We start from the raw sequence: 12970 nt of genomic DNA on the forward strand, positions 1-12970 counted from the left end.
TTCCCAGCTAAAATACAACAATAATAAATAGCTACCATATCCTTAATATTTACTGCATATAGAGACACTCTGACATATGGTGTACATGGATTATCTCATTTAAACTTTACAGCCCAACTGGTCTGCTTGTCATACCATTGCCCATATATATCTCAGGACCCGCCAACCATTTAGAACAGAACTACAAGCACACAGGGACTTTAATAAATGACAACGAATCAACTGAAAATATTCCATGTTAATATGTATGAAAACAAGAGCTTTTATCTACTGCTGATGGAAGTATAACTTCCTCGAGGACAATTTGTCAATGTGCATCAAATTACTCCTAGAAATTTGTCTTAAGGAGATAACTGAGAATTTAGGCAAGGTTATAACTACAAGTATGTTCATCGCAGTATTTTTCTTTTCTAATTTTTTTCTTTTTTTCCGTATCTCCTCAAATTCCTTTTACCACATCACAGTATTTTTATAACAATCTAAATTGAAATTGTCCAACAATATCACAAAAAGATGGTATAGAAGCATATTTATTTAGTATAAAGATGTCCATAACAAGTTTTTAATATTCAATATATAAACAGAATATATAAAATGGTCTCTATTTTACTTTATAACTGAATATATACAAATATGTGTATATAAATTTAAAATGTATACATATTTTTAAATGTGTAACTGTCTTTATAGACATGTATTTTATTGTACATATGTTTAGTTTATATATGTGTATATATATATATTTATATGAAGCACTGGAAAGAGATACACTAATTCAGTAATTTTTCTGGCCAAAAATTTGGAGATTGGATAACCTTTCCTTTGGTTTATCTCTATTTTCAAATTTTTCTACAATAAGATCATATTACTTAATCAAATAAACAAAAATGAGATCTTACAGTGCTATTGACAAGAATTTATAATTTAGTCATTTGTTTACATTTGCCAAGCCAAGAAACAAGATCTTAAGGTATGAGCTACACTCAACATAAAATAACTTGGTATTTATATAGGAGTGGCATCTCTGAAAATTGTTTTTGCATCTTTGAACACTATTTTCATAGAGATTACTCACATATCCAAATTATCCTATTCCAATAAAGGTGAAGAATCCAAAAAGGAAGAAGTTTCCAATCTGCCACTGATCAGTAATTTGAGCTTTGGTGAGTCACTTAACCTCTCTGGGCTTCAGGGTGATTATCTATAAAAAAAGGAACAAAAACCTATCTTAGCAGTTCTTATAAGGATTGAGCAAATATACTTGTGCATGCTTTATAAACTTCATACTAGTGGTCAGTGCAATTTTAACTAAGATCAGATATTAGGTCTTAAGTTCTCCTTTTGGGGATCTTCTAATTTTTAAGAATGTCCAATAGCTTTATAGATGACAAAGTCATTCTTTACTATTCTGTCACACTCAATCCAGGGAGACACTGCCAACCCAGGAAAGTTGCATTGTTTCTGTTAAGGGGTTTGGCCACTGCTCTTACAGCTTTTGCAATCTACCATAAAGAAAGAATTTCACGTTGCTACTTGAAACCTTTTGTGAAATTGATTCGAGCTTCTTAGTGCATTTAATTGTCCCTGTAACAGTCCTAAGCCCAACATAATAGCCAATGAAAATGCTCATGCTAATTTTAACTCCCTGGTTTTTCTGTAGCTATTTGCCCAAAGATCCAAAACTAAAGTCACTGTTTTCCCTAGTATAGTCAAAAAGTCTGTTATTTCAGTCATTGGAATTCTTTTCTCAGTCTAGCTCCTCATGCCCTCCCTAATCTGGAGAAACCACTTTTAAACATGCTGATCAAGAGATCTGATTTCACCTCATTTCACCTGTTGAGTTCTAGCTCTTTTTTTTTTTTCTTTTTTTTTTTTTAATGGCTTAAGACACCTGTTTCCTTTACATTATTGAAAAACCGCAATGTAATATGACATTAGAATCTTTAGTTATTGAAAACCTCTTCTTTATAAAAATTTTTTTTCTACTTTTCACAAGCATAGTCCTTCCCTTAGGTCAGCTTTTGATAAATACTCATAAAATCACATTGGCAATACTGGTAAGCATATTCACTTGGAGAAAGCAAGAAGATTCTAATTTTGGAATCTTAAAATCTTCTGGCATCTCTAAACTTCAAAGATGACCTGGGTAGTGAGCCTATAACTATGTATTCTAATCTTCTTTGGGTTTATGACACCATTATGAACACACTAGGACACATCTGAGGGGTATTTCCCTTCCCCAACCTGCCTGTCATCCACCAGTTCAGCCAACTGTTTTGGTGTACTCTTATTCTCTACCCTTCATGCTTCCCAGGGTGGATAATGGATTAGCAACTGCAAAAGGAAGCTGAACTGAAAGTATTCTTTGTCTATTAAACTATACTTCAACAGTCACAGCATTCAGTACCTTTTATTGTAATTGCTCAATTAATTACAATTTACTATATTTGCTTCCCCTTTGGATCCTAAGTTCTGCTATTTCCCCATTATCTAACATAGAGCCTGCTACAAATTAGGTACTGAATAGTAACTTATTAAACGAGTGAATCATCTCTCTCAATCCTGGTTTCCATTTTTATTAACAGAATTGGAGCCAGGCAAGTTGGCAAATGCCTATAATCCCAGCACCTGGGAGGCTGAGGTGGGAGGATCCCTTGAGCCCAGGAATTTGAGGCTACAGTGAGCTATGGTCGCACCACTGCATTCCAACCTGGATGACAGAGCAAGACCCTAACTCTTTATAAAAATATTAATCAGTCAAGGGGGCTTGTCAAGGGGGTGGCTATGTGAATAAATTGAAAAAAATACAGTCTATCAGTTAGTCAAAATTTGGTCTCTGGAACGTGAATCAGTCCCCAGTATGTATGTGTTTTTACAATGATAAGTGAAGATACTCAAGTAAAATAAGTTATGTTGGATCAATGGAAAGGCATTTTTCAAACTTTTCATTATTTTAAAATAAAGAGCCTCGGCCAGGCCCAGTGGCTGACACCTGTAATCCTAGCACTTTGGGAGGCCAAGGTGGGTGGATCACCTGAGGTCAGGAGTTCGAGACCAGCCTCAACATGGAGAAACCCCGTCTCTACTAAAAATACAAAATTAGCTGGGCATGGTGGTGCATGCCTGTAATCCCAGCTACTCGGTAGGCTGAGGCAAGAGAATTGCTTGAACCTGGGAGGTGGAAGTTGCGGTGAGCCTAGATTGCACCATTGCACTCCAGTCTGGGCAACAAGAGCCAAATTCCACCTCAAAAAAAAAAAAAAAAAAAAAAAAAAAGAGAGCCTCAAGCAAAGGCTCCTTCCTCCTCATAAGAGCTAATGCATACTAAATACCTTCAGGTGATGAAACTGTCCTAAGCACTTAATGTAAATGTATTATCACTTTAGTCTTTATAAAACTGTGTAGAATTACTAAGCTCATTTTATAACTTAGAAAATAAAGCAACCCAGAGTTAAACTGTCAACGTTTCCAAAATATGTGAGTAATACAATCAAATCCATTTCTATTTGAATCAAGGGCCCAAGTTCTTATCTACTAAACTGTACCATTTACCAGCTAAAATTTAGAATTTCTGAGTTTGTTTAGCTTAATTCTATTATATTCAGAAAACATACTTTGTATGATTTTCATTTTTTTAATTTGCTGAGTTTTGTTTTATGATACTTAATATTGTCTACCTTGGTTAATGCTCTTGGTCAACCTGAAGAAAATGTGTATTCTGCTATTGTTGGGTAGAGTCTGTGAATGTCAATTAAATTCAGTTGGTTAATGGTGTTTTTTAGTCCATCTTTGCTAATTTTCTCTCTACTTGCCTTGTCAATTACTGAGTTGACAGAACAAGAAAAATTGAGCTGAAGTTTCGAACTATAATTTTTATTTGTCCAGTTTTATCAGTATTTGCTAGAGCTCTGTTATAAGTCACATATATATTTAGGATTGTTATCTACTTAATAAATCTTTCCTAAATCTACTTAGTAAATTAATCATTTTATAATTATGTAGTATCCTTCTTTATCCCTAGTAATTTTCCTCTCTCTGAAGTCTACTTTGTCTTATACTAATGTAGCTACTCAGTTTTCTGTTGCATAGTGTCTGCATTGTATATAATTTTCCATTCTTTCATTTTTAACCTATCATATTGTTATATTTAGAGTGGGTTTCTCATAGGCAGCATATCATTGTTTTCCTCATTCTGACAATCTCTGTTTTTTAACTGGTATGTTTAGGTAATTTATACTTACTATCATCACAGATACATATTTGGATTTAGGGCTACCATTTTGGTATTTAAGAGTAAATTGATTCTGAATAAGTGCTCCTTTAAGATTGAATGAGTTTTAATAAAAAGGAACTAGGGCCATATCTTTAGCTGTATAATAGCCTTTTTTATTCTTTAGAGCAGTATGCAGTTGTGTTACAAATAATCAAAATTTCCAAACAAACTTTCTATAATAACAGTTACTTTTATAATTGAAAATGAGAAATATTATTTTAATGATAAAATAGCCATATAACATAGAGTAATATTGTTATCTCAGAAGATCATCAGTAATATTAACTGAGATAACGTATGTGAAAAATTACTACACTATAGAGGAAAAAAGCAGACTAGTGTTTGCCAGGGGCTGCAAGTGGGGGAAGGAGTTGATTTAAGGGCCCAGGGAAATTTTTCTGGAGTGATAGGACTGTTCCATGATTTAGTTGTGATGCGTTTATATACATTTGTTAAAACTTACAGAGTGAATATTACTGTTCATAAATAATACCTTAATAAAAAATATTTTAAATGCCTCACACACAGAAGGTAGTAAATAAGAGAAATTCAAAAGTTAGTTTTCACTTTAGATGATGTATTATATTCTCAAAAATGGAATGAATGTGAGAACCAGTGCATACAGTTGAGTGTGTGTCTAAATGCATGCTATTTGAAAGCTGACATGCTGTCTCACAAGTGTTTGGATGCTTACAAGCCTTACTTCTGTCATTGTCCACTAATAAGATATAGAAATAGGGTTTTTAAAGGGTTGTAGTTAGGTAGGCCTCCTGCCAGTTCTGTCCAAACTGTCCAAACTTACCAGCACTGTCTCTGGTCTCTAATTAGGGGGTGGAAAAAGAAAGTTTCAAGTGAAATGACACGGCATGAATGTAGTTAACAGAAATGTTAAAATTGAGAGCTGAAAAAATAAAGTAAAATAAGCTAAAGAGTGATGCTAACACTCTGGGTCACAGTCACACTTGCCAGTGGCATTTGAATAAATGAAGCGTGAGATTTCCCCACAGTTCTTGCAGACTTTGAATGTCATGATTCCATAGGTAGGTGACCGTGTTAGGATCAGAACATGAGGTGTGTGGCAGCCACTGAAGCAGACAATAGTGAAATGGGGTTACACCCTTTAGGAGCATTTTGCAAGCTAAAATCTTTGGAATGATGGAGGGTTATTCACTGCTGATAATGGCAAAAAGTTAATATTTCTTGAGTTTCTGAAATGTCAACAATTTGGCTAAGTGTTTTATATTTATTTCTCAGAATAGTCTATTGCTGTATTATTACCTCCATTTTACAGATGGGAAAGTTGAGGCAAAGAGATTGAGTTACTAGCCCAAAGTCACAAAGCTAGTAAGTGTGGTAGAGCTGAAATTTGAATCCAGCTTCTTGCATTCTAAATTTCCTTCTTCTAGCCACTATCCTACAATAATCATTTGTTCAGTGGAAATGCTTTTGATCATATCTTCTGGTAGTTGTATAAATTTTATTGAAAAAAATATTATTTCATTTTATAAATTGCACATTGTAAAAAGACCTTGTGAAGGAGGACAGATGAATTGAAAATTCAAGGTATTTTAGATTTTTAAATAAGTACCCAAGAGCTTATATCTGTAGTCTAAGGCTTAAATACAGCTTAAAGAGAGAGAGCGACAGCGAGCGAGCGAGCGAGTTAGAGACAGAGAGAGAGAGAGAGAAAATAGCAAAACATTATGGAGGAGACTGGCAGCAAGGACTGTGCTTCCGGAATTAATGCAGGGCACTCTGACCTTGCTGTGAAACTGACCAGACAGGGTAGAAACCGAGGGCTGGAAGGGCTCTGCCTTGTAAAAATGAGATGGAACAAGCCAGGGCCATGAAAGATAGCTGAGCAAATATTGAGGTCAAGAACCCTATATGAGTCTTATTCTAAGTTCAATCCAACTCCTGGAAATCGAATTATCTATTTCTTAAGATTTACAATGATCCTACACTTCTTGGGGCCAATTCATGGAGTGATAAGGGGTTGTAAGCATCCAGGACACACAGCCTTTGTTATTCTATGGTTCAACTCTGATGAAAGTAAAGTTCTGAAGAATCCGGGCTACTTTTCTTTGTTCAAGAAAAATTAGGGTTTTGAAATAGAACTTAGGGTTTTGTTTTTTTTTTTTTTTGAAATACAAATTAGGGTTTCTGAAATGAAACTCTACCTTTTCTGTTTAAAGGGATTATGTTAAACAAATATACCAGGAATCATTCAATAAAATTGTTTTTGCTTTTCTGGAAGGTAGATCTAGAGTCTACAATTATTTTATTCCCTTTTTGACAATACACAGGACTTATTATTTGTACCATACTCTTCAGCTCTTGAATATATGCAGCTTAAACATGTCACTTGTACTATTCTTTAATTGCCCCATCTTTGTTGGTCTGGCTTTCTTAAGCTTTATATGAGAGGGAAGATTCATATACTTCTACAATAAAATGTATGAATAGTCATGTTAATTGAAATAGACTATAAATAATCAGTTCAAGTCCAATTTTTCTACAAATTATTTACAAAAAAAGTTTTGTTAAGATATTTTTGGATGTAGAAATTACAGATACAGTGTACCAGTTTGTGGACCTGCAATACTATGCTAGAAAGGAGTTTTATGTGTTTATACTGTGTATGTTATATTTTTAAATAAACAAATTAATCATCTTAAACCTACAAAAATATACACATGCATACACTTGTACAAACTACAATTCGTATTAATTTTCTTATCTAAAGCTTTCAAAAGAGCATATGCATTGACAATATTGAATCAGAAATTTGAGAATGGTGATGCTATTAGCAAGATAATAATCTATTACATCTATATATTACTTTATGTTTTGGCAAGTGCTATTATATGTACTATCATTTCAATCTTCATACCAATTCTGTGAAGCAAACAAAGCAATAATTATTATCTTTTTTTAAAAATCACGTTAATTTTTATCTAGTTCTGAAAGTAAGATAAATTTCTTCAAATATATTGTGAAAAACAACAGGAGAGAAAGTTGAGAGTTTTTCCCTATGGTTTTAATGAAGAAGAAATTTGAGGTCAGAGAGATTCCATGGCTGACTCTGGGTCAATCAGCTAGAAAGTGGCAGAGCTAGAATTGGAGACTAGTCTGACCCCAAGACTTGTGGATTATTCTCTCAACAAATCCAGTGAGCATCAACTTGGTGTCAGGCTCTCTGGTAAGCACATCTGTTATGCCACAATTCCTTCAGCCAAGAAACAGAAGAAAAGACACAGAATTTTACAACTTAAACCAACCATAGGAATCTAGGTCTGAAGAAAGTACTAGGACCATACTGTTAGGAGAATGGCTTCTTTTCATTCTAAGGGGAAATTTAATTTGCTAAATAAAGTAGAATCTTTCTTGCCAAAACTTTGTTTCAACTATTTGATGGGTCTCTTGAACCCAACAATCACTCTGGTACTGGTTGGGGGCCTGTTGACTAGTGTAGAGCAAAGCTACCTTATACCAGCCACTCCCATAAATGACCACACTTGCTTTGTAAGATATGAACCTTAACCATGTGCAGCTCCGAGAGTCTACTGATGGTTGGACTGAAGTGGTGAACATAGGCCAGTTTGGTGAATTATTAAACTATTTCCCAAAACTTAGTCTTTCCCCTGATACTGTGGTGAAATGGTTATCATTAAACTGTTCCTGACAGGTTTTAGAAAATGAACTTATCGTGAATTAGAATTGACCTAAAGACATTTAATCCAATTGTCAACTTTATAATGAAGGGCTTCAAATTTACATTTTTGATGTTATCTCCAACTGAAGTCATACATACAGTCTGTATTTGTTTCCTGGCACTGCTGTCACAAAGTACCACAAACTGCGTGGCTTAAGCCATACAAATTTATCGTTTTACAGTTTGGGAGGTTGGAAGTCTAAAATTGAAGTGTCAGCAACGTTGCTTCACATTTTGAGATATTGAGGCTTAGGACTTCAACATCTCTCTCTGGGTATATGAAGGCTAATGTTGTGTATATCTTGAAGGGTGTTTTGGATGAGATTAACATCTAAATCAGTAAATTTTGTGTAAATCATATTGCCCTCCATTATGAGGGTTGGCGTCATCAAATTAGTTGAAGGTCTGAACAGAACAGTAAGACTAGCCTTCCCTAGCAAAAGGGAATTCATCAGCAAACTGTCTTCATACTTGATCTGCATCATCAGCTCTCCTGGGTCTCCAGTCTGCTGGCCCCACACTGCACATGTGTACTTGCCAGCCTCCATAACTGCATGAGCCAATTCCTAATAATAAATTTCTCTCAGGCCTGGTGCGGTGGCACACACCTGTAATCCCAGCACTTCAGGAGGCCGAGGTGGGTGGATCACCTGAAGGCAGGAATTTGAGACCAGCCTAACATGGTGAAACCCAGTCTCTACTAAATACAAAAAATTAGCCAGGCACGTAATCCCAGCTACTTGGGAGACTACTTGGGAGACTGAGGCAGGAAAATCACTTAAACCAGGAGGCAGAGGTTGCAGTGAGCTGAGATTGCACCATTGCCTGGGCAACAAGAGTGAAACTCCATCTCTAAATAAGTAAATAAATAAATTTCCCTCTGTCTCTCTCCCAACCCCCATTGGTTCCATTTCCCTGGAGAACCCTAATACAGGGGTGGGAGAGATCCAGGAGACACAAAATTCAACATCCCCTGCTGTGTATTATGAATTAAAATCTTTTCGTAAATCCTGTAATCATCTTGTGAATGCTACCATTATATTGCATTATACTTTCTAGTGTTTCAAATATCACATAGATGTATTTTAAATATACCATAAATTTTGCAGACCTGCTTTGGAATTTATTTCTATTTTAATATGTCAGAAGCCTCAAAAACTGGAAATAGCTTAGGTCTTTCTCAACTTCTCAGAGACTCTACTTAGCTGTTACTTCTCTACTTACCTCTGCCATTTGCCTCCAACTACCAGGAAATTCTTGCTAATTTTGGCCCAATGGCCTTTGCATACATTCTTCTTATTTTTCTTTTTTTCAATAGAGATGGGGTCTTGGTATGTTGGCCAGGACTAAGTAGTCTCGAACTCCTGGCCTCAAGCAATCCTCCCACCTTGGCCTCCCAAAGTGCTGGGATTATAGGTGTGAGCCACCACACCCAGCCTGTACATAGTCTTCTTCTACTTTCTTTCCCTGGTTATTTTCATCACCTGCTCTAAGAGAGCTTCTCAAATAAACTCCAACCTTACTTAATCACTATCTAATTAATTACATATTTAATTTGTGCTAATATGAGAAAAAAATCTTTTCTTTCATTTTCATACTATAATTCCAGCCTTCTTTATAACTATGTATGCTTTTGTGATAAAGTTGTCTCCAATGCCTTATAGGTATGACTAAGCAATTTGGCTTCTAAAGTATAGTGGGAAGCCACTGAAGTATCAGGAGAAGGTGAGTTATACAAGTCCATTTTTCTTGGAAAGATTCCGCTGGCTGATTTGTAGAGAATTAATTAGAGAAGGCAAAATGTATGCAGGAAGACAAGATAGGAACCTCAAAAATTAATCCAGATGAAGAGATTGCAGTTTTATCTGATACAGCTGCAATGAACACTGAGAAAGAAAAACATACTTGGTAATTGGTTAGATATGAAGAATAGGGAAGGAAGAAACTGTCAGTAATGACTAACAGATACAAAAAGATGGTCAACATCACCCATAATAAGATAAATGCAAATGAGATCTACAACAAGATACATTTCTCACCTTTATTTTTGAAAAAAAGAAAAAATCCAAAATCTTGACAGCATTCTCTGTTGATGAGACTTGGGGAAACAAACACTGGTGGAAATACCAAATGGTATAGCCTCATTTAATGCTGGTGGAAATACCAAATGGTATAGCCTCTTTCAAAGACAACTGAGCAACAGAAACATTTATCTTTTGACTCAATAACCCCACTTCTAAAAATCTGTTCCAAAATTATACCAGCAAATATCCAAATTGACACAGGTACAATGCTATTCACCACAGAAAAATTTGTAATAGCAACCAATGAATATACTAGAACTTGCTTGTATCCACTTGCAAAAATTGATTGTTACATTTCCAGTAATTTTGCAAGCTAGTTTTTAAACACAGTCACTGTTGAAATTATGTTATATAGACTTACAATTAAACAAATTATATTAAAAACAAAGGTAAGTCAGGCATAGTGGCTCATGCCTGTAATCTCAGCATTTGGGGAGGCCTAGATGGGAGGGTCACTTGGGTCCAGGAGTTCAAGACCAGCCCAGGTAATATAATGAGACTTTGTCTCTACAAAAAAACAAACAAAATTGGCCAGGTATGGTGGCACACACCTGTGGTCCCAGCTACTTGGGGGGTTGAGGTGGGAGAATTGTTTGGGCTGGGAAGTCAAGGCTGCAGCAAGCCATGATTATATCACTACCATCTAGCCTAGGGAACAGAGCATGACCCTGTCTCAAAATTTAGAAAACAAAAAACAAAAACAAGCAAAACTATGTTCTTCAGATTATTTACATGTACTGTATCCAAACGCTGGGAATACTATATAATGATATGCTACTGTACATCACTTCTCATTCAGTGACATTATATTAGTAGCTTAAAATCAGCCATGGTAGGAGTATTGACACTACAGACATTTGCAAACTCCAAATCAGGACTTTTTCCCCTATAGAGATCTAGTTAAATATTTACCAGCAGACAACTGGAAATAATGCAAATATCTACCAAAAGGTTCTGGTTGACTAAACCATGATATACCCACTCAATTGAGAAATATGTAACTATAAAAGGAAACTACAAGCCAAGAACGATTACATTAACCTCTGAGACAGCATCTGCCCCATAAGCAGAGTCTCGCCCTCACCGTTCTGCCATGAGTCCACACCCACTGCCAGCTCACCAGAGATAATGATATCGCTGCGCTCATCATGGACAATGGCTCTGGCATGTGCAAGGCCAGCTTAGCAGAGCTGGCTATTTTTATATACTTTATATAAAAGTGATCTCTAGGAAAGTGAAAAAAGTAAGCTGAAGAAAAGTGAGTGTAACATGTTACCATTTATTGGTAGAAAGGAGAGATACAAAGGAAGAACATGAAAGGAGGGAGGATACAAAGACATATGTTTTCACATTTTTTTAATGTAAGGCTAAAGCAAAAAGGTTTTTAAATGGCTACTTACAGGGAGAGGAAAGAAACTATAAGGAATATAGGAATAAATGATGGACTTTTTGCAATAGATCTTGTTTGGTACATTTAAGTCCTGTAACTATTTTACGTAATTAAAATTTAAAGTTAAATTTTTTAAATTCCTAAAAATCTAAGCAAAATGAAACCAATCTAAGCAATGAGCTGATGGCATAATTATACATAGAAGAAGTATTTCAAATAAATTGAAAACACAATAATTTCATTCGTCTATTTGGATATACCCTGAAGCTCAAAATAAATAAATAAAATGTATTTAAAAAAAGATCTTGAATAATTTTCAACAATCATATTGTTAGTGACAACATTGGTTATGATTTTCTGAAACTATTATAATACAAACTAGGATGAAGAAAAATAGATAAAGGATAAAGAAAATAAGTAATTATATTTACACATTTAGGAACCAATTTTTTTTTACAATAGTAGAGAGAATATGAATTTAAAATCAAAGAAGTAAAACTATTGTAATCTTAAATTTAAAATTAAAATATCATGATTTCTATAGACCAACAACATCCAAGTTGAGAGCCAAATCAAGGAAGCAATCCCATTCACAATACCACAAAAAGAGTAAAATACCTAGGAATACAGCTAACCAGGAAGGTGACAGATCTCAACAATGGGAATTATAAAACACTGCTGAAAGAAATTGGAGATGATACAAACAAATAGAAACACACTCCAAGCTCATGGGTAGGAAGAATCAATATTGTTAAAATGGCCATATTGCCCAAAGCAATGTACAGATTCAATGCTATTCCTATCAAATTACCAACGACATATTTCACAGAATTAGAAAAAACTATTCTAAAATTCATATGGAATCAAAAAAGAGCCTAAATAGCCAAGGCAATCCTAAGCAAAAAGATTAAAGCTGGAGGCATCATACTACTTGACTTCAAACTATATGACAAGGCTACAGTAACCAAAACAGCATGACACAGGTAGAAAAAGAGATATACAGACCAACAGAAGAGATTATAGAACTCAGAAATAAAGTCATACACTGCAACCAACTGATCTGTGACAAAGTTGACAACGGTGCTGGAACAACTGGCTAGCCATATGCAGAAGAATGAAACTTGCTTTTTTTTTTTTTTTTCTGAGACGGAGTCTCACTCCATCGCCCAGGCTAGGCTAGAGTGCGGTGGCAATCTGTTCACTGCAAGCTCCTCCTCCCGGGTTCACACCACTCTCCCACCTCAGCCTCCCGAGTAGCTGGGACTACACAGGTGCCCGCCACCACACCCAGCTAATTTTTTATGTTTTTGTATTTTTAGTAGAGATGGGGTTTCACTGTGTTAGCCAGGATGGTCTTGATCTCCTGACCTCGTGATCTGCCCACCTCAGCCTCCCAAAGTGCTGGGATTACAGGCATGAGCCACCATGCCCTGCCTGAGCCACCTGGCCTTCCTTTCACCATATACAAAAATCAACTGAAGATGGATTAAAGACTTAAATGTAAAACC

General features: G+C 35.5%; 1 long non-coding RNA gene across 1 annotated transcript in view; it reads right to left on the bottom strand.

The window, feature by feature from the left end:
- Positions 1 to 711: 711 nt before the first annotated feature.
- LOC135969678 (uncharacterized) overlaps positions 712 to 12970 on the bottom strand; it is a 69832-nt gene continuing 57573 nt past the window's right edge. Inside the window, exon 3 of the long non-coding RNA XR_010585039.1 lies at positions 712 to 1201. This is a non-coding gene — a long non-coding RNA (uncharacterized lncRNA). The remainder of the gene's footprint in view (positions 1202 to 12970) is intronic.

This window comes from Macaca fascicularis, chromosome 2, assembly GCF_037993035.2.
Source record: "Macaca fascicularis isolate 582-1 chromosome 2, T2T-MFA8v1.1".
Lineage (NCBI taxonomy): Eukaryota > Metazoa > Chordata > Mammalia > Primates > Cercopithecidae > Macaca > Macaca fascicularis.